Source organism: Oncorhynchus nerka, unplaced genomic scaffold (genome assembly GCF_034236695.1).
Source record: "Oncorhynchus nerka isolate Pitt River unplaced genomic scaffold, Oner_Uvic_2.0 unplaced_scaffold_2223, whole genome shotgun sequence".
NCBI lineage: Eukaryota > Metazoa > Chordata > Actinopteri > Salmoniformes > Salmonidae > Oncorhynchus > Oncorhynchus nerka.
The window spans coordinates 12,501-37,756 of record NW_027039072.1 but is presented as its reverse complement, the minus strand read 5'-3'; the positions used below and the strand labels follow the sequence as shown (position 1 = coordinate 37,756).

General features: G+C 45.6%; 1 long non-coding RNA gene across 1 annotated transcript in view; it reads right to left on the bottom strand.

The window, feature by feature from the left end:
- Positions 1 to 1,646: 1,646 nt before the first annotated feature.
- Positions 1,647 to 25,256, bottom strand: part of LOC135567283 (uncharacterized) — a 29,098-nt gene continuing 5,488 nt past the window's right edge. Inside the window, exons 2-4 of the long non-coding RNA XR_010462316.1 lie at positions 11,745 to 11,878; positions 6,865 to 6,962; positions 1,647 to 1,666 (exon numbers count right to left, since the gene is read on the bottom strand). This is a non-coding gene — a long non-coding RNA (uncharacterized LOC135567283). The remainder of the gene's footprint in view (positions 1,667 to 6,864; positions 6,963 to 11,744; positions 11,879 to 25,256) is intronic.

Below are 25,256 nucleotides of genomic sequence, written 5' to 3'. Positions count from 1 at the left end.
GTGTTGCAATGTCAGGCTAAAAACACAAGGTCCTCTCAGGTATGTAGCTTTTGGTTTGCAGCGTTCTATAATATAGTAATATAACATAGTAACATAATAATATCAATATATTCTAGACAACAACCGATAAGGATGGAGGAGGATTGTGTGCTAACCAATAGGAATAGAGGAGATGTGTGAGCTAAATCCAATAGGAATAGATGAGATATGTGGGCTAACCAATAGGAAGAGAGGATCAGTGTACTCATCAATAGGAATAGAGAGATCTGGGTACTAACCAATAAGGATGGAGATCTGTGTAAATCAAATAACATTTTGTTGGTAACATACACATGGTTAGCAGATGTTATTGTGTGTAGCGAAATGCTTGTGGTGTAGAGAAATGCTTTTACTGACCAATAAGGATGGAGCAGATGTGTGTACTAACCAATAGGGATGGAGGAGATGTGTGTACTAACCAACAGGGATGGAGGAGATGTGTGTACTGACCAATAAGGATGGAGCAGATGTGTACTAACCAACAGGGATGGAGGAGATGTGTGTACTGACCAATAAGGATGGAGGAGATGTGTGCACTGACCAATAAGGATGGAGCAGATGTGTGTACTAACCAATAGGGATGGACTAAATAGGGATGGATGTGTGCACTGACCAATAAGGATGGAGCAGATGTGTGTACTAACCAATAAGGATGGAGGAGATGTGTGTACTGACCAATAAGGATGGAGGAGATGTGTGTACTGACCAATAAGGATGGAGGAGATGTGTGTACTGACCAATAAGGATGGAGGAGATGTGTGTACTGACCAATAAGGATGGAGGAGATGTGTGTACTGACCAATAAGGATGGAGGAGATGTGTGTACTAACCAACAGGAATAGAGGAGATCTGTGTGTAACTAACCAATAGGTATGGAGGAGATGTGTACTGACCAATAAGGATGGAGGAGATGTGTGTACTGACCAATAAGGATGGAAGAGATGGAATAGAGGAGATCTGTACTAACCAATAGGAATAGAGGAGATCTATGTGTACTAACCAATAGGAATAGAGGAGATCTGTGTACTAACCAATAGGAATAGAGGAGATCTGCGAATAGAGGAGATCACTGACCAATAGGAATAGAGGAGATCTGTGTACTAACCAATAGGAATAGAGGAGATCTGTGTACTGACCAATAGGAATAGAGGAGATCTGTGTGTAGACGTCCAGCATGCGGTTTTTCCGTCCACGTCCACCAGGTAGTTTCCTCTGCTCTCCTCATAGTTACAGAAGAAATTGATTGCTCCCACGTTCTGGGGGGAGGGAGGGAGAGAGCGAGAGAGAGGAGTGTGAGATGGACAGAGAGAGAGAGAGAGTGTGTGAGATGGACAGAGAGAGAGATAAGGTATTCAGTTAACTCAGTCTAGACACAGAGAGACACTGTGTGTCTGCGTTGTGTGTGTCTGCGTTGTGTGTGTGTCTGCGTTGTGTGTCTGCGTTGTGTGTGTCTGCTTTGTGTGTGTCTGCGTTGTGTGTGTCTGCGTTGTGTGTCTGCTTTGTGTGTGCACGCATGCAAGCGTGTGTGCAATAATGCATTGTTTTATTTCATCATCAAAACAGCCTCACACACACACACACTCTCTCTCTTGGCGTACCTGCATCTCTCCAACTGTTTGGTCAGCTCCTGGTGGGGGAGGAGGAGGGAGGGGAGGGAGGAGAGAGGGGGGAGAGGAGGGAAGAGGGAGGGGAGGAGAGGAAGAGAGAGATGTCAGGGTCAGGGTGGTTTCCTCAACAGTAGGTTAATGTATCTCAAAATGGCAGTCTATTCCTCCATAGTGTCCTGGTCTAATGCAGTCTATTCCCTCCATAGTGTCCTGGTCTAATGCAGTCTATTCCCTCCATAGTGCCCTGGTCTAATGCAGTCTATTCCCTCCATAGTGCCCTGGTCTAATGCAGTCTATTCCCTCCATAGTGTCCTGGTCTAATGCAGTCCTGGTCTAATGCAGTCCTTCCTCCATAGTGCCTGGTCTAATGCAGTCTATTCCCTCCATAGTGTCCTGGTCTAATGCAGTCTATTCCTCCATAGTGCCCTGGTCTAATGCAGTCTATTCCCTCCATAGTGCCCTGGTCTAATACAGTCTATTCCTCCATAGTGCCTGGTCTAATGCAGTCTATTCCCCTCAATAGTGCCCTGGCTCTAATGCAGTCTATTCCTCCATAGTGTCCTGGTCTACTGCAGCCTATTCCTCCATAGTACCCTGGTCTAATGCAGTCTATTCCCTCCATAGTGCCCTGGTCTAATGCAGTCTATTCCTCCATAGTGCCCTGGTCTAATGCAGTCTATTCCCTCCATAGTACCCTGGTCTAATGCAGTCTATTCCCTCCATAGTGCCCTGGTCTAATGCAGCCTATTCCTCCATAGTACCCTGGTCTAATGCAGTCTATGCCCTCCATAGTGCCCTGGTCTAATGCAGTCTATTCCCTCCATAGTGCCTGGTCTAATGCAGTCTATTCCTTCATAATGCCAATTCTCCATAGTGCCCTGGTCTAATGCAGTCTATTCCCTCCATAGTGCCCCTGGTCTATTCCTCCATAGTGCCCTGGTCTAATACAGTCTATTCCATAGTGTCCTGGTCTAATGCAGTCTATTCCTCCATAGTGCCCTGGTCTAATGCAGTCTATTCCCTCCATAGTGCCCTGGTTTAATACAGTCTATTCCTCCATAGTGCCCTGGTCTAATCCCTCCATAGTGCAGTCTATTCCTCCATAGTGCCCTGGTCTAATGCAGTCTATTCCCTCCATAGTGCCCTGGTCTAATGCAGTCTATTCCTCCATAGTGCCTGGTCTAATGCAGTCTATTCCCCTCCATAGTGCCCTGGTCTAATGCAGTCTCCCTCCATAGTGCCTCCAATAGTGTATTCCCTGGTGCCCTAATGCAGCCTATTCCTCCATAGTGCCCTGGTCTAATGCAGTCTATTCCCTCCATAGTGCCCTGGTCTAATGCAGCATATTCCCTCCATAGTGTCCTGGTCTAATGCAGTCTATTCCCTCCATAGTACCCTGGTCTATTCCTCCATATGCCCTGGTCTAATGCAGTCTATTCCCTCCATAGTGCCCTGGTCTAATGCAGTCTATTCCTCCATAGTGCCCTGGTCTAATGCAGTCTATTCCCTCCATAGTGCCCTGGTCTATTCCTCCGTAATACAGTCTATTCCCTCCATAGTGTCCTGGTCTAATGCAGTCTATTCCCTCCATAGTGCCCTGGTCTAATGCAGTCTATTCCCTCCATAGTGCCCTGGTCTAATGCAGCCTATTCCCTCCATAGTGCAGTCTATTCCTCCATAGTGCCCTGGTCTAATGCAGTCTATTCCCTCCATAGTGCCCTGGTCTAATGCAGCCTATTCCTCCATAGTGCCCTGGTCTAATGCAGTCTATTCTCCATAGTGCCCTGGTCTAATGCAGTCTATTCCTTCCATAGTGCCCTGGTCTAATGCAGTCTATTCCCTCCATAGTGCCCTAATGCAGTCTATTCCCTCCATAGTGCCCTGGTCTAATGCAGTTATTGCCTCCATAGTGCCCTGGTCTAATTCTATTCCTCCATAGTACCTGGTCTAATGCAGTCTATTCCCTCCATAGTGCCCTGGTCTAATGCAGTCTATTCCCTCCATAGTGCCCTGGTCTAATGCAGTCTATTCCCTCCATAGTGCCCTGGTCTAATGCAGTCTATTCCCTCCATAGTGCCCTGGTCTAATGCAGTCTATTCCTCCATAGTGCCTGGTCTAATGGATTCCCTCCATAGTCTGGTCTAATTCTCCATAGTGCCCTGGTCTAATGCAGTCTATTCCCTCCATAGTGCCCTGGTCTAATTCTATTCCCTCCATAGTGCCCTGGTCTAATGCAGTCTATTCCCTCCATAGTGCCCTGGTCTAATGCAGTCTATTCCTCCATAGTGCCTGGTCTAATGGTCTATTCCCTCCATAGTGCCTGGTCTAATGCAGTCTATTCCCTCCATAGTGCCTGGTCTAATACAGTCTATTCCCTCCATAGTGCCCTGGTCTAATTTCCCTCCATAGTGCCCTGGTCTAATGCAGTCTATTCCCTCCATAGTGCCCTGGTCTAATGCAGTCTATTCCCTCCATAGTGCCCTGGTCTAATGCAGTCTATTCCCTCCATAGTGGCTGGTCTATTCCTCCATAGTGCCCTGGTCTATTCTCCATAGTGCCCTGGTCTAGTCTATTCCCTCCATAGTGCCCTGGTCTCCCTCCATAGTGCCCTGGTCTAATGCAGTCTATTCCTCCATAGTGCCTGGTCTAATGCAGTCTATTCCCTCCATAGTGCCTGGTCTAATGCAGTCTATTCCCTCCCATAGTGCCCTGGTCTATTACAGTCTATTCCTCCATAGTGCCCTGGTCTAATTCCCCTCCATAGTGCCCTGGTCTAATGCAGTCTATTCCCTCCATAGTACCCTGGTCTAATGCAGTCTATTCCTCCATAGTGCCCTGGTCTAATGCAGTCTATTCCCTCCATAGTGCCCTGGTCTAATGCAGTCTATTCCTCCATAGTGCCCTGGTCTAATGCAGCCTATTCCCTCCATAGTGCCCTGGTCTAATGCAGTCTATTCCTCAATAGTGCCCTGGTCTAATGCAGTCTATTCCTCCATAGTGCAGTCTATTCCCTCCATAGTGCCTGGTCTATTCCCTCCATAGTGCCCTGGTCTAATGCAGCCTATTCCCTCCATAGTGCCCTGGTCTAATGCAGTCTATTCCCTCCATAGTGCCTATTCCTCCATAGTGCAGTCTATTCCTCCATAGTGCCCTGGTCTAATGCAGTCTATTCCCTCCATAGTGCCCTGGTCTATTCCCTCCATAGTGCCCTGGTCTAATGCAGTCTATTCCCTCCATAGTGCCCTGGTCTAATGCAGTCTATTCCCTCCATAGTGTCCTGGTCTAATGCAGTCTATTCCCTCCATAGTGCAGTCTATTCCCTCCATAGTGCCCTGGTCTAATGCAGTCTATTCCCTCCATAGTGCCCTGGTCTAATGCAGTCTATTCCCTCCATAGTGCCCTGGTCTAATGCAGTCTATTCCTCCATAGTGTCCTGGTCTAATGCAGTCTCCATTCCCTCCATAGTGCCCTGGTCTAATGCAGTCTATTCTCCATAGTGCCTGGTCCTAGTACTCTATTCCCTCCATAGTGCCCTGGTCTAATGTATATTCAGTGCCCTGGTCTATTCCCTCCATAGTGCCCTGGTCTAATGCAGTCTATTCCTCCATAGTGCCCTGGTCTAATGCAGTCTATTCCATCCATAGTGCCTGGTCTAATGCAGTCTATTCCCTCCATAGTGCCCTGGTCTAATGCAGTCTATTCCCTCCATAGTGCCCTGGTCTAATGCAGTCTATTCCTCCATAGTGCCCTGGTCTAATGCAGTCTATTCCCTCCATAGTGCCCTGGTCTAATGCAGTCCTCCATAGTGCCCTGGTCTAATGCAGTCTATTCCTCCATAGTGCCTGGTCTAATGCAGTCTATTCCCTCCATAGTGCCCTGGTCTAATGCAGTCTATTCCCTCCATAGTGTCCTGGTCTAATGCAGTCTATTCCCTCCATAGTGTCCTGGTCTAATGCAGTCTATTCCCTCCATAGTGCAGTCTATTCCTCCATAGTGCCCTGGTCTAATGCAGTCTATTCCCTCCATAGTGTCCTGGTCTAATGCAGCCTATTCCCTCCATAGTGTCCTGGTCTAATGCAGTCTATTCCTCCATAGTGCAGTCTAGTCTGGTCTATTCCCTCCATAGTGCCCTGGTCTAATGCAGTCTATTCCCTCCATAGTGCCCTGGTCTAATGCAGTCTATTCCTCCATAGTGTCCTGGTCTAATGCAGTCTATTCCCTCCATAGTGTAGTCATTCCCTCCATAGTCCCTGTGCCCTCTAATGCAGTCTATTCCTCCATAGTGCCCTGGTCTAATGCAGTCTATTCCCTCCATAGTGTCCTGGTCTAATGCAGTCTATTCCCTCCATAGTGTCCTGGTCTAATGCAGTCTATTCCCTCCATAGTGCCCTGGTCTAATGCAGCCTATTCCCTCCATAGTGCCTGGTCTATCTATTCCCTCCATAGTGCCCTGGTCTAATGCAATGCAGTCTATTCCCTCCATAGTGTCCTGGTCTAATGCAGTCTATTCCTCCATAGTGCCCTGGTCTAATGCAGTCTATTCCCTCCATAGTGCCTAATTCTATTCCTCCATAGTGTCCTGGTCTAATGCAGTCTATTCCTCCATAGTGCCCTGGTCTAATGCAGCCTATTCCTCCATAGTGCCCTGGTCTATTCCCTCCATAGTGGTCTATTCTGTTCAGTACCTGTTAACAGACAGCTATAGTTCCTACTGGTCCATGGTGCTGTTAGTGACTCTGTGTGGTTCAGTACCTGTTAACAGACAGCTATAGTTCCTACTGGTCCATGGTGCTGTTAGTGACTCTGTGTGGTTCAGTACCTGTTAACAGACAGCTATAGTTCCTACTGGTCCATGGTGCTGTTAGTGGCCTACAGGGACTCTGTGTGGTTCAGTACCTGTTAACAGACAGCTATAGTTCCTACTGGTCCATGGTGCTGTTAGTGACTCTGTGTGGTTCAGTACCTGTTAACAGACAGCTATAGTTCCTACTGGTCCATGGTGCTGTTAGTGACTCTGCAGTACTGTTAACAGGGGTCCTACTGGTCCACTGTTAGTGGCTGTGTGGTTCAGTACCTGTTAACAGACAGCTATAGTTCCTACTGGTCCATGGTGCTGTTAGTGACTCTGTGTGGTTCAGTACCTGTTAACAGACAGCTATAGTTCCTACTGGTCCATGGTGCTGTTAGTGACGTACAGGGACTCTGTGTGGTTCAGTACCTTGGAACGGGGTCCTGGGACCTCGGTCTTCATGGAGGGCCCGTCGTATTCAAACTCCATCTGAGTCTTAGCTGCTGCCTTACTCGCATACCTGCAGCCTGTCCACACACACACACACACACACACACACACACACACTTCATCTTAACCTTAGACAAGGACAAACCCTCCATTATGTTATGCCGTATCAGCCTTAGTTCCTGTCTGTCTGGCCACAGGGTTATATCATTAGTCTGTCTGGCCACAGGGTATGCAGGGTTATATCATTAGTCTGTCTGGCCACAGGGTATGCAGGGTTATATCATTAGTCTGTCTGGCCACAGGGTTATATCTTTAGTCTGTCTGGCCACAGGGTGATACCATTAGTCTGTCTGGCCACAGGGTATGTAGGGTGATACCATTAGTCTGTCTGGCCACAGGGTATGTACGGTGATATCATTAGTCTGTCTGGCCACAGGGTATGCGAGTGATACCATTAGTGTGTCTGGCCACAGGTATGTAGGGTGATATCATTAGTCTGTCTGTACAATTAGTATTTTAATCTGTCTGTACAGGGTGATATCATTAGTCTAGAGGGTATGCAGGGAGTGATATCATTAGTCTGTCTGGCCCACAGGGTGATATCATTAGTCTGTCTGTCGGGTGTATGATATCATTTAGTCTGTCTGGCCACAGGGTATGATGATATCATTGAGTCTGTCTGGCCACAGAGGTGATATCATTAGTCTGTCTGGCCACAGGGTATGTAGGGTGATATCATTAGTCTGTCTGGCCACAGGGTATGTAGGGTGATGTCATTAGTCTGTCTGGCCACAGGAGTGATATCATTAGTCTGTCTGGCCTGAGGTGTATCATTAGTATGTCTGGCCACAGGGTGATATCATTAGTCTGTCTGGCCACAGGAGTGCATAAGGGTGATATCATTAGTCTGTCTGGCCAGGGTTTATATCATTAGTCTGTCTGGCCACAGGGTATGTAGGGTGATATCATTAGTCTGTCTGGCCATAGGGTGTAGGGTGATATCATTAGTCTGTCTGGCCACAGGGTGATATCATTAGTAAGTCTGGCCACAGTGCATTGGGTGATATCATTAGTCTGTCTGGCCACAGAGGTATGTAGGTTAAATCATTAGTCTGTCTGGCCACAGGGTATGTAGGAGTTAAATCATTAGGCTGTCTGGCCACAGGGTATATAGGGTGATATCATTAGTCTGTCTGGCCACAGGGTATGTAGGGTTAAATCATTAGTCTGTCTGGCCATATATGTAGGGTGATATCATTAGTCTGTCTGGCCATAGGGTGATATCATTAGGGCCACAGGGTATGTAGGGTGATATCATTAGTCTGTCTGGCCACAGGGTGATGATATCATTAGTCTGTCTGGCTACAGGGTATGTAGGGTGATATCATTAGTCTGTCTGGCCACAGGGTATGTAGGGTTATATCATTAGTCTGTCTGGGCACAGGGTATATAGGGTGATATCATTTGTCTGTCTGGCCACAGGGTATGTAGGGTGATGTCATTATGTATGATATCATTAGTCTGTCTGGCCACAGGGGTACATAGGGTGATATCATTAGTCTGTCTGGCCACAGGGTATATAGGGTGATATCATTAGTCTGTCTGGGCAATAGGGTATGTAGGGGTGATATCATTTGTCTGTCTGGCCCAAAGGGTATGTAGAGGAGTGATGTCATTATGTAGGGTGATATCATTAGTCTGTCTGGCCACAGGGTACATAGGAGTGATATCATTAGTCTGTCTGGGCACAGGGTATGATATATCATTAGTCTGTCTGGGCACAGGGTATGATGATATCATTTGTCTGTCTGGCCACAGGGTATGTAGGGTGATATCATTAGTCTGTCTGGCCACAGGGTATGTAGGGTGATATCATTTGTCTGTCTGTACAGGGTATGTAGGGTGATATCATTAGTAGGGTGATCATTAGTCTGTCTGGCCACAGGGTATGTAAAGTGATATCATTAGTCTGTCTGGCCACAGGGTATGTAGGGTGATGTCATTAGTCTGTCTGGCCAGGGTATGTAGGGTGATATCATTAGTCTGTCTGGCCACAGGGTACATAGGGTGATATCATTAGTCTGTCTGGCCACAGGGTATGTAGGGTGATATCATTAGTCTGTCTGGGCACAGGGTATGTAGGGTGATATCATTTTGTAGGGTGATATCAGGGTATGTCTGGCTGGGGTACATGAGTGATATCATTAGTCTGTCTGGCCACAGGGTGATATCATTAGTCTGTCTGGCCACAGGGTGATATTTTAGTCTGTCTGGCCACAGGGTGATATCATTTGTCTGTCTGGCCACAGGGTATGTAGGGTGAGTGATATCATTTAGTCTGTCTGGCCCAGGGCATGGGTGATATCATTAGTCTGTCTGGCCCACAGGGTATGTAGGGTGATATCATTAGTCTGTCTGGCCACAGGGCATGTAGGAGTGATATCATTAGTCTGTCTGGCCACAGGGTATGTAGGGTGATATCATTAGTCTGTCTGGCCACAGGGCATGTAGGGTGATATCATTAGTCTGTCTGGCCACTGGGGCATGTAGGGTGATATCATTAGTCTGTCTGGCCACTGGGTATGTAGGGTGATATCATTAGTCTGTCTGGCCACAGGGCATGCCAGGGGTGATATCATTTGTCTGTCTGGCCACAGGGTGATATTATTAGTCTGTCTGGTCAGGGTGATATCATTAGTCTGTCTGGCCACAGGGTTATATCATTTGTCTGTCTGGTCACAGGGTTATGTCATTAGTCTGTCTGGTCAGTGATATCATTAGTCTGTCTGGTCACGGGGTTATATCATTAGTCTGTCTGGTCACAGGGTTATATCATTAGTCTGTCTGGTCACGGTTATATCATTTGTCTGTCTGGTCACAGGGTTATATCATTAGTCTGTCTGGCCATGTAGGGTGATATCATTAGTCTGTCTGGCCACAGGGCATGTGAGGTGATATCATTAGTCTGTCTGGCCACAGGAGTATGTAGGGTGATATCATTAGTCTGTCTGGCCACAGGGCATGTAGGGTGATATCATTAGTCTGTCTGGCCACAGGGTATGTAGGGTGATATCATTAGTCTGTCTGGCCACAGGGTATGTAGGAGTGATATCATTAGTCTGTCTGGCCACAGGGTATGTAGGGTGATATCATTAGTCTGTCTGGCACAGGGTATGTAGGGTGATATCATTAGTCTGTCTGGCCACAGGGTGATATCATTTGTCTGTCTGTACAGGGTATGTAAGGAGTGGTGATATCATTAGTCTGTCTGGCCACAGGGTACATAGGGTGATATCATTAGTCTGTCTGGCCACAGGGTATGTAGGGTGATATCATTAGTCTGTCTGGGCACAGGGTATGTAGGGTGATATCATTTGTCTGTCTGGCCACAGGGTATGTAGGGTGAGTGATATCATTAGTCTGTCTGGCCACAGGGTGATATCATTAGTCTGTCTGGCCACAGGGTGATATCATTAGTCTGTCTGGCCACAGGGTATGTAGGGTGATATCATTAGTCTGTCTGGCCACAGGGCATGTAGGGTGATATCATTAGTCTGTCTGGCCACAGGGTATGTAGGGTGATATCATTAGTCTGTCTGGCCACAGGGTATGTAGGGTGATATCATTAGTCTGTCTGGCCACAGGGTATGTAGGGTGATATCATTAGTCTGTCTGGCCACAGGGTATGTAGGGTGATATCATTAGTCTGTCTGGCCACAGGGCATGCAGGGTGATATCATTAGTCTGTCTGGCCACAGGGTGATATTATTAGTCTGTCTGGTCACAGGGTGATATCATTAGTCTGTCTGGCCACAGGGTTATATCATTAGTCTGTCTGGTCACAGGGTTATATCATTAGTCTGTCTGGTCACAGGGTGATATCATTAGTCTGTCTGGTCACAGGGTTATATCATTAGTCTGTCTGGTCACAGGGTTATATCATTAGTCTGTCTGGTCACAGGGTTATATCATTAGTCTGTCTGGTCACAGGGTTATATCATTAGTCTGTCTGGTCACAGGGTTATATCATTAGTCTGTCTGGTCACAGGGTTATATCATTAGTCTGTCTGGTCACAGGGTTATATCATTAGTCTGTCTGGTCACAGGGTTATATCATTAGTCTGTCTGGTCACAGGGTGATATTATTAGTCTGTCTGGCTACAGGGTTATATCATTAGTCTGTCTTAACCATGTAGCTGACCTCTGTTTTATGATTGAGGAAGCTGACTCATTAAGAGACTGTTGGCTACAGGGAACAGCAGCAAGGTCAGTAGTGTGACATTTCTACCAGTGTATATGTGTGTGTGTGTGTGTATACACCAAACAGTGATATAACTGGAATAGAGCATTAGCTGATTGCATATAGATATTACCTCTAACAGACATAACCATAACCTGTACACACTACTGTTCCTACTACCTCTTATGTGTGTGTGTGAGCGGTGTGTGTGAGCGGTGTGTGTTAGGGGAGTGTGTGAGTGGCGTGTGTGAGCGGTGTGTGTGAGGGGAATGTGTGATCGGCGTGTGTGAGCGGAGTGTGTGAGCGGCGTGTGTGAGCGGCGTGTGTGAGCGGCGTGTGTGAGCGGCGTGTGTGAGCGGCGTGTGTGAGCGGAGTGTGTGAGCGGAGTGTGTGAGCGGAGTGTGTGAGTGGCGTGTGTGAGCGGTGTGTGTGAGGGGAGTGTGTGATCGGAGTGTGTGAGCGGCGTGTGTGAGCCTTGTGTGTGAGCGGCGTGTGTGAGGGGCGTGTGTGTGAGCGGTGTGTGTGAGCGGTGTGTGTGTGAGCGGTGTGTGTGTGAGGGGAGTGTGTGAGTGGCGTGTGTGAGCGGTGTGTGTGAGGGGAGTGTGTGATCGGCGTGTACCTGGTGCAGTGAGCCTGAGGTTCTGCTGTAGGGAGAGGACCAGCTGCCTGCTGAGCAGAGAGGTCGCCATGACTCAGAACAACAGAATGAGGCAGAGAGAGAAAGACAGTCCTCAACACCTGCCTTCACGCCACCTGAAGGAGGGAGAAATGCCATATACAATCAGAGGACACACACACAGAGAGAGAGAGGACACACACACACACACACACAGAGAGAGAACACACACACACACACAGAGAGAGAACACACACACACACACACAGAGAGAGAGAACACACACACACACACAGAGAGAGAGAACACACACACAGAGAGAGAGAACACACACACAGAGAGAGAGAGAACACACACAGAGAGAGAGAGAACACACACAGAGAGAGAGAGAACACACACAGAGAGAGAGAGAACACACACAGAGAGAGAGAGAGAGAGAGAGAGAGAGAGAGAGAGAGAGAGAGAGAGAGAGAGAGAGAGAGGACTAAGGCATAGGTACAGTTCTCAGGAAACAGTGGTTTTAACTGAGAGTCATCCAACAGCACACAACAAATCTGTCAGACCAGTGTAGAGTTAGCAGCACAGAACAGACAGTGGAGGTGTGTGTGTGTGTGTGTGTATGTGTGTGTGTGTGTGTGTGTATGTGTGTGTGTGTGTGTGGAGGCGTTATGGGTGGGGTTATGATAACTAAAAGGCATCTGAGGAAAAACTGACTGGCTTCATTAATACCATAGTTGCAACGTTCTGGAAACATTCCCAAAATCCTATCAGGTTATATAAATCCTATCAGGTTTTGATCAACTGTATAAATCCTATCAGGTTTTGATCAACTGTATAAATCCCCAGGTTATATAAATCCTATCAGGTGGCATAACTGCTATAAATCCCAGGTGGTATTAACTGGTATAAATCCCAGGTGGTATAAACTGTATAAATCATATCAGGTATAAACTGTATAAATCCCCAGGTTATATCAACTGTATAAATCCCCAGGTTATATCAACTGTATAAATCCCCAGGTGGTATTAACTGTATAAATCATCAGATGGTATAAACTGTATAAATCCCCAGGTTGTATTAACTGTATAAATCCCAGGTGGTATAAACTGTATAAATCCCAGGGTGGTATAAACTATGTAAATCCCAGGTGGTATAAACTGTATAAATCCCAGGTTTGTGATAACTGTATAAATCCCCAGATTGGTATAAATCCCCAGGTTGTATAAATCCCACAGGTTGGCCCATAAATCCCCAGGTTGTATAAATCCCCAGGTTGTGTGCTGTATAAATCCCCAGGTTTGTATAAACTGTATAAATCCCAGGTGGTATAAACTGTATAAATCCCAGGTTGTAAACTGTATAAATCCCCAGGTGGTTTTAAACTGTATAAATCCCAGGTTATAAGCTGTATAAATCCCAGGTGGTATAAACTGTATAAATCCCCAGGTGGTATAAACTGTATAAATCCCCAGGTGGTATAAACTGTATAAATCCCCAGGCGGTATAAACTGTATAAATCCCCAGGTGGTATAAACTGTATAAATCCCCAGGTGGTATAAACTGTATAAATCCCAGGTGGTATAAACCCCAGGTTGTATTAACTGTATAAATCCCCAGGTGGTATAAATCCCCAGGTTGTATAAATCCCAGGTTGTATAAACTTGTATAAATCCCAGGTTGTATAAACTGTATAAATCCCCAGGTTGTATAAACTGTATAAATCCCCCAGTTGTATAAACTATATAAATCCCCAAATCTGGTGGTATAAAATCCCCAAGTTATATCAACTGTATAAATCCCCAGGTTGTATAAATCCCCAGGTTGTATAAATCCCCCAGGTTGTATTAACTGTATAAATCCCCAGGTTTGTATAAACTGTATAAATCCCCAGGTGGTATAAACTATATAAATCCCCAGGTTATCAACTGTATAAATCCCCAGGTGGTTTAAACTGTATAAATCCCAGGTTGTATAAATCAACTGTATAAATCCCCAGGTTATTAACTGTATAAATCCCAGGTGGTATAAACTGTATAAATCCCCAGGCGGTATCAACTCTATAAATCCCCAGGTGGTATGAACTGTATAAATCCCAGGTGGTATTAACTGTATAAATCCCCAGGTGGTATAAACTGTATAAATCCCCAGGTGGTATAAACTGTATAAATCCCCAGGTTGTATAAATCCCCAGGTGATGTTAACTGTATAAATCCCCAGGTGGTATTAACTGTATAAATCCCCAGGTGGTATAAACTGTATAAATCTGGTGGTATAAACTCTATAAATCCCAGGTGGTATTAACTGTATAAATCCCCAGGTGGTATAAACTGTATAAATCCCCAGGTGGTATAAACTGTATAAATCCCCAGGTGGTATAAACTGTATAAATCCCCAGGTGGTATAAACTGTATAAATCCCCAGGTGGTATAAACTGTATAAATCCCCAGGTGGTATTAACTGTATAAATCCCCAGGTGGTATTAACTGTATAAATCCCCAGGTGGTATAAACGGTATAAATCCCCAGGTGGTATTAACTGTATAAATCCCCAGGTGGTATCAACTGTATAAATCCCCAGGTGATGTTAACTGTATAAATCACCAGGTGGTATAAATCCCCAGGTGGTATTAACTGTATAAATCCCCAGGTGGTATAAACTGTATAAATCCCTAAGGTGGTATTAACTGTATAAATCCCCAGGTGGTATTAACTGTATAAATCCCCAGGTGATGTTAACTGTATAAATCCCCAGGTGGTATAAATCCCCAGGTGGTATGAACTGTATAAATCCCCAGGTTATATAAACTGTATAAATCCCCAGGTTATATAAATCCCCAGGTGATGTTAACTGTATAAATCCCCAGGTGGTATAAACTGCATAAATCCCCAGGTGGTATAAACTGTATAAATCCCCAGGTGGTATAAACTGTATAGATCCCAGGTGGTATTAACTGTATAAATCCCCAGGTTGTATAAACTGTATAAATCCTAGGTGGTATAAACTGTATAAATCCCCAGGTTGTATAAACTGTATAAATCCCTAGGTGGTATAAACTGTATAAATCAGGTTGTATAAACTGTATAAATCCCCAGGTGGTATAAACTGTATAAATCCCCAGGTGGTATAAACTGCATAAATCCCCAGGTGGTATAAATCCCCAGGTGGTATGAACTGTATAAATCCCCAGGTTATATAAACTGTATAAATCCCCAGGTTATATAAATCCCCAGGTGATGTTAACTGTATAAATCCCAGGTGGTGTAAACTGCATAAATCCCAGGTGGTATAAAATGTATAAATCCCCAGGTGGTATAAACTGCATAGATCCCCAGGTGGTATTAACTGTATAAATCCCCAGGTTGTATAAACTGTATAGATCCCCAGGTGGTATAAACTGTATAAATCCCCAGGTTGTATTAACTGTATAAATCCCCAGGTGGTATTAACTGTATAAATCCCCAGGTGGTATTAACTGTATAAATCCCCAGGTGGTATTAACTGTATAAATCCCCAGGTTGTATAAATCCCCAGGTGATGTTAACTGTATAAATCCCCAGGTTATATAAACTGTGTAAATCCTATCAGGTTTTGATCAACTGTATAGATCCCCAGGTTATATAAACTGTATAAATCCTATCAGGTTGTATAAACTGTATACATCCTATCAGGTTGTATAAACTGTATAAATCAGGTTATTATAAACTATCAGATTGTATAATCTGTATAAACCCCCAGGTGGTATTAACTGTATAAATCCTATCAGGTTTTGATCAACTGTATAAATCCCCAGGTGGTATAAACTGTATAAATCCCCAGGTGGTATAAACTGTATAAATCCCCAGGTGGTATAAACTGTATAAATCCCCAGGTGGTATAAACTGTATAAATCCCCAGGTTGTATAAACTGTATAAATCCCCAGGTGGTATAAACTGTCAACTATAATGAGGGATGGAGAAAGGCAGAGAGAGACTAACAGAGAAGCCAGTCTCCAGGTCTTTACTCTCTCCATGTTAACAGAGAAGCCAGTCTCCAGATCTTTACTCTCTCACCTCTCCATGTTAACAGAGAAGCCAGTCTCCAGGTCTTTACTCTCTCCATGTTAACAGAGAAGCCAGTCTCCAGGTCTTTACTCTCTCACCTCTCCATGTTATAACAGAGAAGCCAGTCTCCAGGTCTTTACTCTCTCCATGTTAACAGAGAAGCCAGTCTCCAGGTCTTTACTCTCTCCATGTTAACAGAGAAGCCAGTCTCCAGGTCTTTACTCTCTCCATGTTAACAGAGAAGCCAGTCTCCCAGATCTTTTGCTCTCTCCATGTTAACAGAGAAGCCAGTCTCCCAGATCTTTATTCTCTCCATGTTAACAGAGAAGCCAGTCTCCAGGTCTTTACTCTCTCCATGTTAACAGAGAAGCCAGTCTCCAGGTCTTTACTCTCTCCATGTTAACAGAGAAGCCAGTCTCAGGTCTTTACTCTCTCCCATGTTAACAGAGAAGCCAGTCTCCAGGTCTTTACTCTCTCCATGTTAACAGAGAAGCCAGTCTCCAGGTCTTTACTCTCTCCATGTTAACAGAGAAGCCAGTCTCCAGATCTTTACTCTCTCCATGTTAACAGAGAAGCCAGTCTCCAGGTCTTTACTCTCTCCATGTTAACAGAAGCCAGTCTCAGGTCTTTACCTTCCATGTTAACTCTCCTTTACTCTCTCCATGTTAACAGAGAAGCCAGTCTCCAGGTCTTTACTCTCTCCATGTTAACAGAGAGCCAGTCTCAGGTCTTTACTCTCTCCATGTTAACAGAGAAGCCAGTCTCCAGGTCTTTACTCTCCCATGTTAACAGAGAAGCCAGTCTCCAGGTCTTTACTCTCTCTCTCATGTTAACAGAGAAGCCAGTCTCAGGTCTTTACTCTCTCCATGTTAACAGAGAAGCCAGTCTCCAGGTCTTTACTCTCTCCATGTTAACAGAGAAGCCAGTCTCAGGTCTTTACCTCTCACCTCTCCATGTTAACAGAGAAGCCAGTCTCCAGGTCTTTACTCTCCATGTTAACAGAGAAGCCAGTCTCCAGGTCTTTACTCTCTCCATGTTAACAGAGAAGCCAGTCTCCAGGTCTTTACTCTCTCACCTCTCCATGTTAACAGAGAAGCCAGTCTCCAGGTCTTTACTCTCTCCATGTTAACAGAGAGCCAGTCTCCAGGTCTTTACTCTCTCCATGTTAACAGAGAAGCCAGTCTCCAGGTCTTTACTCTCACCTCTCCATGTTAACAGAGAAGCCAGTCTCCAGGTCTTTACTCTCTCCATGTTAAACAGAGAAGCCAGTCTCAGGTCTTTACTCTCTCCATGTTAACAGAGTAGCCAGTCTCCAGATCTTTACTCTCTCCATGGCAACAGAAGCCAGTCTCCCAGGTCTTTACTCTCTCCTCTCCATGTTAACAGAGAAGCCAGTCTCCAGGTCTTTACTCTCCCATGTTAACAGAGAAGCCAGTCTCCAGGTCTTTACTCTCTCACCTCTCCATGTTAACAGAGAAGCCAGTCTCCAGGTCTTTTACTCTCTCCATGTTAACAGAAAGCCAGTCTCCCAGGTCTTTACTCTCTCCATGTTAACAGAAGCCCAGTCTCCAGGTCTTTACTCTCTCCATGTTAACAGAGAAGCCAGTCTCAGATCTTTACTCTCTCCATGTTAACAGAGACGCCAGCTCCAGGTCTTTACTCTCTCCTCTCTCCATGTTAACAGAGAAGCCAGTCTCCCAGGTCTTTACTCTCTCCATGTTAACAGAGGCCAGTCTCCAGGTCTTTACTCTCTCCATGTTAACAGAGAAGCCAGTCTCAGGTCTTTACTCTCTCCATGTTAACAGAAGCTTTGTCTCCAGGTCTTTCCTCTCTCCATGTTAACAGAGAAGCCAGTCTTCCAGGTCTTTTACTCTCTCCCATGTTAACAGAGAAGCCAGTCTCAGGTCTTTACTCTCTCCATGTTAACAGAGAAGCCAGTCTCCCAGGTCTTTACTCTCTCCATGTTAACAGAGAAGCCAGTCTCCAGGTCTTTACTCTCCATGTTAACAGAGAAGCCAGTCTCAGGTCTTTTTTCCATGTTAACAGAGAAGCCAGTCTCCAGGTCTTTATTTCTCTCTCCATGTTAACAGAGAAGCCAGTCTCCAGATCTTTACTCTCCATGTTAACAGAAGCCAGTCTCCAGGTCTTTACTCCTCCATGTTAACAGAGAAGCCAGTCTCCAGGTCTTTACTCTCTCATGTTAACAGAAGCCAGTCTCCAGGTCTTTACTCTCTCCATGTTAACAGAGAAGCCAGTCTCCAGGTCTTTACTCTCTCCCATGTTAACAGAGAAGCCAGTCTCCAGGTCTTTACTCTCTCCATGTTAACAGAGAAGCCAGTCTCCAGGTCTTTACTCTCTCCCACAGTTAACAGAGAAGCCAGTCTCATGTCTTTACTCTCTCCATGTTAACAGGAGAAGCCAGTCTCCAGGTCTTTCTCTCTCCATGTTAACAGAGAAGCCAGTCTCCAGGTCTTTACTCTCTCCATGTTAACAGAGAAGCCAGTCTCCAGGTCTTTACTCTCTCCATGTTAACAGAGAAGCCAGTCTCCAGGTCTTTACTCTCTCCATGTTAACAGAGAAAGCCAGTCTCCAGATCTTTACTCTCTCCGCAGCAACAGAGAAGCCAGTCTCCCAGGTCTTTACTCTTCCATGTTAACAGAGAAGCCAGTCTCCAGGTCTTTACTCTCTCATGTTAACAGAGGAAGCCAGTCTCCAGGTCTTTATCATGTTAACAGAGAAGCCAGTCTCAGGTCTTTACTCTCCATGTTAACAGAAAGCCAGTCTCCAGGTCTTTACTCCATGTTAACAGAGAAGCCAGTCTCCAGGTCTTTACTCTCTCACCTCTCCATGTAACAGAGAAGCCAGTCTCCAGGTCTTTACTCTCTCCATGTTAACAGAGAGGCCAGTCTCCCAGGCTTTACTCTCTCACCTCTCCATGTTAACAGAGAAGCCAGTCTCCAGATCTTTACTCTCTCCATGTTAACAGAGAAGCCAGTCTCCAGGTCTTTACTCTCTCACCTCTCCATGTTAACAGAGAAGCCAGTCTCCAGGTCTTTACTCTCTCCATGTTAACAGAGAAGCCAGTCTCCAGGTCTTTACTCTCTCACCTCTCCATGTTAACAGAGAAGCCAGTCTCCAGGTCTTTACTCTCTCACCTCTCCATGTTAACAGAGAAGCCAGTCTCCAGGTCTTTACTCTCTCCATGTTAACAGAGAAGCCAGTCTCCAGGTCTTTACTCTCTCCATGTTAACAGAGAAGCCAGTCTCAGATCTTTACTTTCCATGTTAACAGAGAAGCCAGTCTCCAGGTCTTTACTCTCTCACCTCTCCCATTAACAGAGAAGCCAGTCTCCAGGTCTTTACTCTCTCCATGTTAACAGAGAAGCTCAGTCTTTTCTCCTCTCCTCCAGGTCTTTAGCCACCTCTCTCCACAGAGAAGTCTTTACTCTCTCCATGTTAACAGAGAAGCCAGTCTCGAGTCTTTACTCTCTCCCATGTTAACAGAGAAGCTAGTCTCCAGGTCTTTACTCTTCCATGTTAACAGAGAAGCCAATCTCCAGGTCTTTACTCTCTCACCTCTCCATGTTAACAGAGAAGCCAGTCCAGATCTTTACTCTCTCCATGTTAACAGTATAGCCATGTCCTCCAGAATATTTTACTCTCTCACCTCTCCATGTTAACAGAGAAGCCAGATCTCCAGGTGCTTTACTCTCTCATGTTGCCAGAGAAGCCAGTCTCCAGGTCTTTACTCTCTCCATGTTAACAGGAAGCCAGTCTCCAGGTCTTTACTCTCTCACCTCTCCATGTTAACAGAGAAGCCCAGTCTCCAGGTCTTTACTCTCTCCGTTATAAAACTGAACTGAAAATCATTATTCGTAAGTCTCCACTTCATTCTGTCACTGAGCAGAGGAGCTGACTTACACACACACACACACACACACACACACACACACACACACACGTTGGCTCGGTTCTCCCTCAGTCAGAGAGTCCAGTGTTTAGCGAGAATGGAGAATGAATGACACACAAAAGCAGAAAGACATTCATGAATGAATCTGGCTTGAACACCTGTGTCCTCTATCTGTCATGTTATAACACTAGGACATAGCCTGGGTGTCGTTATAACATGACGACGTAACCTGGGTGTCGTTATAACACGACGACATAGCCTGGGTGTCGTTATAACACGACGACATAGCCTGGGTGTCGTTATAACACGAGGACATAGCCTGGGTGTCGTTATAACACAGCCTGGGTGTCGTTATAACACGAGGACATAGCCTGGGTGTCGTTATAACACGAGGAAGTAGCCTGGGTGTCGTTATAACACGAGGACGTAACCTGGGTGTCGTTATAACACGAGGACGTAACCTGGGTGTCGTTATAACACGAGGACGTAACCTGGGTGTCGTTATAACACGAGGACATAGCCTGGGTGTCGTTATAACACGAGGACATAACCTGGGTGTCGTTATAACACGAGGACATAGCCTGGGTGTCGTTATAACACGAGGACATAGCCTGGGTGTCGTTATAACACGAGGACATAACCTGGGTGTCGTTATAACATGTGTCTGGCCCACTGTTCTACATGGAACCAGGACAGAGAGAAATCCCTCTGGGAACTAACAACAGATGGAAACCCTACTACCCATCCCCGTGTACAGACAAGCGGAATACTTAGGGACCTGTTTTCAGGACACAGATTAAACCTACTCCAATTTACATTCTCCATTAAAATTGCATCATCTGTGACTGGAAACCCCCTCTCAGTTTAATCAGATTTACACTGACTGACTACCTGGTTGTTATGATCATTTAACCTCTGACCTTTAGGCTGCACAGTGCTAACGCTAAAAGTGACAGTTGAATATAGTTCCATGACATCATCTTTGGCACGGCCCCTGTGGAGATACTGCAACATCTATACAGTCGCCGTGTATTCAGATCTACCGAGGCAGAACAGAGGGAGACTGCAGGGTGTATGAAAAGCCTGAGCTAGTTAACCTATTTCTGAGAGGCCAGATACATTATTCCTCTACTGTAGGTCCTGTTACGTCATGTCGCTTGCCTTGTATATACTCTCTGGTGCTGAAGTCTACAGGACAGACAGGGAGCATCTCTGGTGCTGAAGTCCACAGGACAGACAGGGAGCGTCTCTGGTGCTGAAGTCTACAGGACAGACAGGGAGCGTATATATATATATATATATATATATATATATATATATATATATATATATATATATATACTCCCTGGTGCTGAAGTCTACAGGACAGACAGGGAGCGTATATACAGTGCCTTGCGAAAGTATTCGGCCCCCTTGAACTTTGCGACCTTTTGCCACATTTCAGGCTTCAAACATAAAGATATAAAACTGTATTTTTTTGTGAAGAATCAACAACAAGTGGGACACAATCATGAAGTGGAACAACATTTATTGGATATTTCAAACTTTTTTTAACAAATCAAAAACTGAAAAATTGGGCGTGCAAAATTATTCAGCCCCTTTACTTTCAGTGCAGCAAACTCTCTCCAGAAGTTCAGTGAGGATCTCTGAATGATCCAATGTTGACCTAAATGACTAATGATGATAAATACAATCCACCTGTGTGTAATCAAGTCTCCGTATAAATGCACCTGCACTGTGATAGTCTCAGAGGTCCGTTAAAAGCGCAGAGAGCATCATGAAGAACAAGGAACACACCAGGCAGGTCCGAGATACTGTTGTGAAGAAGTTTAAAGCCGGATTTGGATACAAAAGATTTCCCAAGCTTTAAACATCCCAAGGAGCACTGTGCAAGCGATAATATTGAAATGGAAGGAGTATCAGACCACTGCAAATCTACCAAGACCTGGCCGTCCCTCTAAACTTTCAGCTCATACAAGGAGAAGACTGATCAGAGATGCAGCCAAGAGGCCCATGATCACTCTGGATGAACTGCAGAGATCTACAGCTGAGGTGGGAGACTCTGTCCATAGGACAACAATCAGTCGTATATTGCACAAATCTGGCCTTTATGGAAGAGTGGCAAGAAGAAAGCCATTTCTTAAAGATATCCATAAAAAGTGTCGTTTAAAGTTTGCCACAAGCCACCTGGGAGACACACCAAACATGTAGAAGAAGGTGCTCTGGTCAGATGAAACCAAAATTGAACTTTTTGGCAACAATGCAAAACGTTATGTTTGGCGTAAAAGCAACACAGCTCATCACCCTGAACACACCATCCCCACTGTCAAACATGGTGGTGGCAGCATCATGGTTTGGGCCTGCTTTTCTTCAGCAGGGACAGGGAAGATGGTTAAAATTGATGGGAAGATGGATGGAGCCAAATACAGGACCATTCTGGAAGAAAACCTGATGGAGTCTGCAAAAGACCTGAGACTGGGACGGAGATTTGTCTTCCAACAAGACAATGATCCAAAACATAAAGCAAAATCTCTATTGGAATGGTTTCAAAAATAAACTTATATCCAGGTGTTAGAATAGTAGTCCAAAGTCAGACTTTTAAGATCAATCGGCATCTGTGGAAAAAGACATGAAAACTACTGTTCACAAATGCTCTCCATCAACCTCCTTTGAGCTCGAGCTGTTTATAAGGAGATGGGAAAAAATTTCAGTCTCTCGATGTGCAAACTGATAGAGACACTACCCCAAGCGACTTACAGCTGTAGTCGCAGCAAGGTGGCGCTACAAGTATTAACTTAAGGGCTGCTGAATAATTTTGCACGCCCAATTTTTTCAGTTGCAGTTGTTCAAAAAGTTTGAAATATTCAATAAATGTTGTTCCACTTCATGATTGTGTCCCACTTGTTGTTGATTCTTCACAAAAAATACAGTTTTATATCTTTATGTTTGAAGCCTGAAATGTGGCAAGGTCGCAAAGTTCAAGGGGGCCAGATAAGCAAGGCACTGTATATATACTCTCTGATGCTGAAGTCTACAGGACTGACGGAGCGTCTCTGGTACTGGAAGTCCACAGGACAGACAGGGAGTGTATATATATATACTCTCTGTGCTGAAGTCTACAGGACAGACAGGCATCTCTGGTGCTGAAGTCTACAGGACAGACAGGAGCGTATATATATATACTCTCTGTGCTGAAGTCCACAGGACAGACAGGGAGTGTCTCTGGTACTGAAGTCACAGGACAGACAGGAGCGTCTCTGGTACTGAAGTCCACAGGACAGACAGGGAGTGTATATATATATACTCTCTGGTACTGGAGAATCTATAGGACAGACAGGAGCATCTCTGGTGCTGAAGTCACAGGACAGACAGGGAGCGTATATATATATATACTCTCTGGTACTGAAGTCTACAGGACAGACAGGGAGTGTATATATATATGCTCTCTGGTACTGAAGTCTACAGGACAGACAGGGAGCGTATATATATATACTGTCCTATACAGTCAGCCTGTCCTACAGTGTTCAGTCCTGTACAGTCAGCCTGTCCTACAGTGTTCAGTCCTGCACAGTCAGCCTGTCCTACAGTGTTCAGTCCTGTACAGTCAGCCTGTCCTACAGTGTTCAGTCCTGTACAGTCAGCCTGTCCTACAGTGTTCAGTCTGTCAGCCTGTCTACAGTGTTCAGTCCTGTACAGCCTGCCTGTCCTACAGTGTTCAGTCCTGTACAGTCAGCCTGTCCTACAGTCTTCAGTCCTTTACAGTCAGCCTGTCCTACAGTGTTCAGTCCTGTACAGTCAGCCTGTCCTACAGTGTTCAGTCCTGTACAGCCTGCCTCTCCTACGGTGTTCAGTCCTGTACAGTCAGCCTGTCCTACAGTGTTCAGTCCTGTACAGTCAGCCTGTCCTATAGTGTTCAGTCCTGTACAGTCAGCCTGTCCTACAGTGTTCAGTCCTGTACAGTTAGCCTGTCCTACAGTGTTCAGTCCTATACAGCCTGCCTGTCCTACAGTGTTCAGTCACTGTACAGCTCAGCCTGTCCTACAGTGTTCAGTCCTACTGTTCAGTCTGTACAGTTAGCCTGTCCTACAGTGTTCAGTCCTATACAGCCTGCCTGTCCTACAGTGTTCAGTCCTGTACAGTCAGCCTGTCCTACAGTGTTCAGTCCTCTACAGTCAGCCTGTCCTACAGTGTTCAGTCCTGTACAGTCACCCTGTCCTACAGTGTTCAGTCCCATACAGCCCAGCCTGTCCTACAGTGTTCAGTCCTGTACAGTCAGCCTGTCCTACAGTGTTCAGTTCTATACAGTCAGCCTGTCCTACAGTGTTCAGTCCTATACAGTCAGCCTGTCCTACAGTGTTCAGTCATACAGTGTTCAGTCCTATACAGTCAGCCTGTCCTACAGTGTCCAGTCCTATAGTGTTCAGTCCTGTACAGTTAGCATGTCCTACAGTGTTCAGTCCTGTACAGTCAACCTGTCCTACAGTGTTCAGTCCTATACAGCCTCAGCCTGTCCTACAGTGTTCAGTCCTGTACAGCTAGCCTGTCCTACAGTGTTCAGTCCTCTACAGTCAGCCTGTCCTACAGTGTTCAGTCCTGTACAGTCACCCTACAGTGTTCAGTCCTATACAGTCAGCCTGTCCTACAGTGTCCAGTCTATACAGTCAGCCTGTCCTACAGTGTTCAGTCCTATACAGTCAGCCTGTCCTACAGTGTTCAGTCCTGTACAGTCAGCCTGTCCTACAGTGTTCAGTCCTGTTCTATACAGTCAGCCTGTCCTGTGTCCAGTCTACAGTGTTCAGTCCTGTACAGTTAGCATGTCCTACAGTGTTCCAGTCCTGTACAGTCAGCCTGTCCTACAGTGTTCAGTCCTATACAGTCAGCCTGTCCTACAGTGTTCAGTTCTCTACAGTCAGCCTGTCCTACAGTGTTCAGTCATACAGTGTTCAGTCCTATACAGTCAGCCTGTCCTACAGTGTCCAGTCCTATAGTGTTCAGTCCTGTACAGTTAGCCTGTTCTACAGTGTTCAGTCCTACAGTGTTCAGTCCTATACAGTCAGCCTGTCCTACAGTGTTCAGTTCTATACAGTCAGCCTGTCCTCCAGTGTTCAGTCCTGTACAGTCAGCCTGTCCTATAGTGTTCAGTCTATACAGTCAGCCTGTCCTACAGGGTTCAGTCCTATACAGTCAGCTGGTCCGACAGTGTTCAGTCCTATATAGTCAGCCTGTCCTACAGTGTTCTGTCCTGTACAGTCAGCCTGTCCTATAGTGTTCAGTCCCTATACAGCCTGCCTGTCCTAGTGTTCAGTCCTGTACAGTCAGCCTGTCCTACAGTGTTCAGTCCTGTACAGTCAGCCTGTCCTACAGTGTTCAGTCCTGTACAGTCAGCCTGTCCTACAGTGTTCAGTCCTGTACAGTCAGCCTGTCCTACAGTGATTGTATTCAGCTAAAACGCAAACAGAGTTAATAACCTCATCACAGAACCGTGGTCTACAATCAGTCACCCTGGCAACGAGAGAGACGAGAGAGACATTTCACCCAGGGAGAAACAACTCTGAAACACACCAC